The sequence below is a fragment of the Cyanistes caeruleus genome, chromosome 16 (assembly GCF_971803275.1).
Source record: "Cyanistes caeruleus chromosome 16, bCyaCae1.hap1.1, whole genome shotgun sequence".
Taxonomy (NCBI): Eukaryota; Metazoa; Chordata; class Aves; order Passeriformes; family Paridae; genus Cyanistes; species Cyanistes caeruleus.
In genome coordinates, this window is record NC_141716.1 from 5,050,486 (window position 1) to 5,056,485 (window position 6,000).

A 6,000-nucleotide genomic window follows, 5' to 3' on the forward strand; every position below is an offset into this window, starting at 1 on the left:
GTTCTCTCATTCATACACAGGGATGCTGCTTTGGAGAAAGGCTGGACTCTCCACCCTGCTGCTGCACAGCAGCTTCAAGTTCTGGCTGAAGCCTTTTCCAGCCTTAACCACCGTGAAATCCCTGGACAAAGAGAAAGGCAGGGAGTTCTGCTCTTACAATGATATTATTGCACAGATGTAAAACGTTACTCTGATCCACCAGTTCTCAACTCACTCATTTTGCTCCTGGAGCTTCTGCTCTACCTTAAAGGAAGCCCTGGGTTGTTTGGATACATGTCTGAGCAGTCAGGGGCTGCTGGAACAAGGAGCTGGTGTGAAATAAGCCTGCAAATTCTTATTCCAATACTATTTGGGGAATAGAGTCACCAAGGTCACAAGGATTTTTCTTCATGCAAGAACTGCAGGATCTGGTCTAAGCATCTGAGATGAGACAGCATTTTAAAATACTTATGTGGGCTGGCTGTTACATTTTTTGCAAAATCATGGCCCCGAATCAAGCAAAGATAAACAGGTCATAAGTATATTTAGGCTGGGAACCAGAAGTGCAGCTTCCAGTTGGAGGAACTATTGGTATTAAGATAAGGAACCAGAAACTGCAGCACACATTTTTCCAGCCTAAGCAGGGTGGGAAAGGGGGTCCAAGAGACCTCACAGGGACCAGGCAGGTCTCTGGAAGTCTGGAGGATGACACAGAAATGCAATGTGCATCTAGAACCTACAGTTCCTTCTCAACAGGCTTTAATTCTTGTCACCAATTTCCTATCATAGTTTACCCTTTTAAAATTCTCTCCTGAAATCAGCACACCTGGGGGCATCAGCACTCTTTGGAGCTCAGCATTACACTCACCACATCCATATAAAGACCAGCCACTGACCTTTTTGGGAGTACACATTCTCCTAAGCTCACCTTCTCCCTCCTGTTCGGTCTGCCTGAGAAAACACCTGCAGGTGCCATTTCCTGCTTGTGTTACATGAGGAGGGAATGGTGAAACCCTTCCTAACCACATTGATATGTTGGACCACTCCTGCTCCCTGCTGGCACATCCATCCCTGTTGCTCTCCTCCTGCATCCCAAACCCGTGAGACAGGTTTGACTCAAGCTGTCAGTGCCACCAGCTGTGCAGCCTGCGATGGTTTTAATCTGCCTCCAGAGGGTTCCAGTTGGGAGTCCTGGTTTCTTTTGGCTGCTGCTGGAGCAAAGTAGCAGTATTCCCTGGATTGCCATGTGCTCGCCCTGGTGGGTGACACAATCCTCTGCTCTTGCTGCATGTTCACAGTTACAGCCAAATCAGCTGCTGCTCCTCAGGAGGCAAACACTGCCAGCAGCCCTGTGTGCCATGGAGGATGACTCGGGCTCTCCTGCATGACACAGAGAATGTAAAAAACACACAGCTGATCGATTTAATCACATCTCTCTGCACTAGAAGGGCCCTGTGCTCCAGTCAGGAAAATGCTGTGTACTGTTTACAGGAGGATTTGTGAATGAATGGATCAAACTCTCTTCCCTGAAGCACATGGTGCTGCATTAAATGCTATTATTGATAAACCAGTAATTTTCACTGGAGAATCTTGGAAAATGTGCTTTCTGGAGAGGTCCTATTGGAGTTCAGCACACTGAGCAGCAAGTTTGATATGTGCAGGGTGTGCAGCACAGCCTAGGGAACTCCTGAAGTGTTGCTGATAATGTTCAAGGCAGAGCAGAAAGCTGTGGTACCCAAGGGATGCAAGAGGAACTTGCATTTGGGCTCAAAAATTCTACAGTAAACTTTGCTTGAGATAAAGGAGCAAAGGAACTCCCCAAATTTCTCCCTTCCAAGAATCGCTTCTGCTTGCTGGATTTGCTAAATCTATCCACAACTTCACAGCCTCCTTTCAAAAGTGTGAAGGCTTGTCCCTATGCTCTGTTCTGAAGAGCCAAGCTGTCCCTGTCCCCATTCCCTCTGAGCTCCTGGCTGTGAACTGCAGAGCTGCATGTGAGATTGCCAGGGTTCTTTTTCTGCCTTCTCCACACATTCAGGGCACATCTGATCCTGGGAAGGACCTACACAAAATGCCCATCCCACTTAAAACCCCAAAAGAGGATTGAAGCAAGACTTCAGTAATGCTTGGAATGAGTTTTCCTGCGGTGGACTGAGGAGTGAAGCTGTGTTTCCAAAGCCAGCACTATAAATGGGCACTGCTTACAGACCAGATTGCAGCTGAAAGCATTTCACCACAGAGAAGGTGATGCTCAGGCTCATGAAAAGGGCATGGATTAAAACACCTTCAAATTATCTATTGCCATGAAGGCAATGCCACAGCAGAAGGTTGTGAGGGGGAAGCATCTGATGTGCATGTCTCTATTTCTGGAGATTTTGGATCCTGCATTGCAGCCAGCTGAGTTCCCAGCAGAGTTCCCTCTTGCTCTGAGCTTGTGGGACTTCCTACCTTTCCTGCCTGTCTCCCTTACACATGCAACAGAAGAACCTTTGTGTGGTGGGAGATTTTTTTTCCCCCCCTGAGATGGAGATTTGTTCTCATGGCTCAACTTGCACAAATTCACTTCTTTCAAAATTTTACAAATTAAGCCTAGAGAGAAACGGAGACTATAATTTTACTAATGAGTTTGGTGGGAGGCTGAGGCTTGGGGAGGCCTGGAGGGTCTGAGAGCTGAGGTCAGTGCTCTGTGCTGTGAGGATGATTCAGCATGTGCAGATTTTTAAGCATCAGGAAGCAAAGGAGTTGCAGTGGTCTGTTACCGGAATCGTTTGGTCTGCCAGGCAATAAGGGAACCACTCATTGCTGTTTCTGATGGACTAAAAGTGAACAGAAATGGTGACATCATCTCTCTCCCAGATTCCTGTGCAATTTCAAATCCAGCCCCTGACCTGTGTGAGCCCAAGCTGGGCTCTGAACCCCTTGCTCTGGGAAACCTCTGCACTGGCCCAGGTGTCCCACCTACATCACAGCACTGGTGACATCAGAGCTGAAATTTATCTGAACAAAACAAGTGTGAGTTTCCAGCCTTCCAGAAGAATTGATCTGCTCTTGGGACAGATTCCCTTCAGCTCCATTGCTCTGTGGGATGTAACTCATGCACTCGAAGGGTAATTTCAGTGCATTTTTGAAGATTACTGTGTAAAACCTCCTTCTTGTACTGAATGGAAGCGTGGCAACAAAAGGGATGAACTCTGCAAAAAGCAGAGACTGCTGGTTCTGGTACACAAATGCCACTTGGAGTCATGAACCAAACCCCTGTGCAGTTATTTAAAGGCTGCTGAACGCTGCCATGTGTGCTCCTGCAAACACAGCACCTCAGTCAGGGCTGAACCTTCACATGGAAACCTCTGCGGAGATCCAGAGCTGCTTGCAGGGCTCAGATTTCTTCCTTACAGCAGAATAATTCAAATCTGAGGCTGCCTGCATATCACCAAATCAATACATGCATTTACCTGTCAAGAATGACTTGAACAAAAGACTGACAAACATAATTTTGAGAATTGATGGACCTCAGCAATTATCCATCTTTCTGTAGCACGGTGAGGAGGAAACAGCAAGCCAGGGAATGGTAGGAGCAGAGAAATTCCAGGGCTGGATCAAGTGCAGCATATAAAGTTTAATTTACTTCAACAACTTGCTCAGAGCTGACAAAACTAGTTTTTGTTTTATTCAGATATGGGGTTGCCCTAACTGTGAAATATGTGTATCTGCCAGCCCCTCAGACACACCCAGCATGAGATACAGGTGGCAGTGTCTAATGAAAAAAGGCAACAAAAAAGGTATTAAAATTACTGAATTTAAGGTGGATTCTGTGGTGGAGTCATGCAATGTGAGGGAAAGAGATCTTTGTGGGAAGAAAAGGAATTGAGGACTTCATTATTCTTGGCAGGACTTCTGCACATTTTGCTTATCAAGGGACTGTCATAGGGAGTGATTATTTTATAGTCAATGAAAGTTCCCTCCCTCCTTCGTTTCTCCTGATCCCAAGCCATCTCCCTACAGTCTGAGGGGCCTCACTTTGGGATTGCATTTCAACTTCTCTCATTTTTTATTCTTTTCTTTGCTGGGAATTTTTAAAAGACAGATTTATCCAATTCACCACCGTGTTCAGTGGGATATTGCTCTCCCCTCCAGGCTGGTCTAAGAAGGGGCAGATGTTGTGCTGTCTGCCCAGGACTGCGAGGGGAAGGCATCAGTGATGGTCCTGATCCATTTCCCATGGCCATGGTGAACGCTTCGAGCTGGGATAAATCAGCCCTGCCACCCTGGTGACCCCACCACTACCCTGGGTAGATCGTTCCAGTGATTGATAACCCAACCAGTGAAAATATTTACCTAACATCCAATCCAAACCTCCCCTGGTGCAGCTTGAGGCCGTTTTCCTCTTGTCACTTGGTACCTGGGAGAAGAGACCAACCCCGCCTGGCTACTGCCTCCTTCCAGGGGCTTGTAGAGAGGGAAAAGGTCCCCCTGAACCTCCTTTTGCCCAGGATGAGCTCCCCGGGTTCCCTCAGCAGATCCGTGCTCCTTCCTCGTCATCCAACGAGCTCTTCCAAACCGTGAAGACGGGAGGAAGATGACGGCTGTCTCAATAATTTTTCATCCTGGGAAAGTTCCGCTCCTGTGAAATTCCCGTGAAATTCCGTGACAGCAGCAGGGGACTGCCACCGCTGCATCCCCGCTGCTGGAGCTGCCGGCTGTCCCCGCTGCCCTGCCCGTGCCTCCCCGGCCATCAGAGGGTTGTGATGTGCCCCGGGGAGGCTGAACCTCATCCCCCGCGCTCGGGGAGCGGCCCCGGCCCGGCCCGGCTCTGCCCAGCAGGCGGCACTGCCCGCCCGCAGCACGGCCCGCAGCGCCCGGACCGGCCCCGGTCCCGGTCCCGGTCCCGGTCCCGATCCCGATCCTGATCCCGATCCTGATCCCGGTCCCGGTCCCGCAGCGCCCGGACCGCCCCCGGTCCCGGTCCTGATCCCGGCCCCGGTCCCGATCCCGCAGCGCCCGGACCGGCCCCGGTCCCGGTCCCGGTCCCGGTCCCGGTCCCGGTCCCGGTCCCGGTCCCGGTCCTGATCCCGGTCCCGATCCCGCAGCGCCCGGACCGGCCCCGGTCCCGGTCCTGATCCCGGTCCCGATCCCGCAGCGCCCGGACGGCCCCCGATCCCGGTCCCGCTCCCATTCCCGCTCCGCTCCCATTCCCGGTCCCGCTCCCATTCCCGGTCCCGCTCCCATTCCCGCTCCGCTCCCATTCCCGGTCCCGCTCCCATTCCCGCTCCGCTCCCATTCCCGCTCCGCTCCCATTCCCGATCCCTCTCCCATTCCCGGTCCCGCTCCCATTCCCGGTCCCGGTCCCGCTCCCGCCCGGCTGGGTGCATGCGAGGCTGCCCAGGCAGTGCCGGACACTCCGCCCCTGCTCCCCCCCAGCCGGGGCTCTCTGAATGGGATTTTAGGCTTGCGGAGATGGGAAGGTGCTAGGAGCAAAGGACGCTGCCCTTGGCTGGCTGTGCTTTGCCTTCGTTCTTGGGAACAGGCAAAAACCCCACGTTTGAATAGAAATAACTGCAGGTAAAGGAAGTGGGAGTGCAGCAGGAATTGGCTCTGGCACTTCTCTGGTCTCTGTTTTGTCCCTGTTCTCCACCTGTGTGCCAGGAACAGCCCAGCCTGGCTCCTGGATGTTGCGAGCAGGGATGCTCACTGCAGCCCTTCCCGTCTCATCCCAGCAGAAAAACATTACTAGGAACAGCTTATCCACGTGAAAAATAGCTCCCAGCAATCCTGCCAAGGTCAGTGTGAACTGCTGAGCTGGTGCTCTGCTGTCAGCTGCAGCTGGGTCTCACACACTGGTCTTTTCCAGGATGGAAATACAGGACACCGTGGGGAGAGTGAGCACCCGAACCCTCCCTTCCCCTGCTCCTCTCCCTGCCCTCTCCAGGGACACATCCCACCTGTCTGCCCATGTACTTGCTCCTCACTTAACCAGAAAAGAAAACCCTGGACTTTCCCCAGGTCAGGCAAGATCCATGTGTG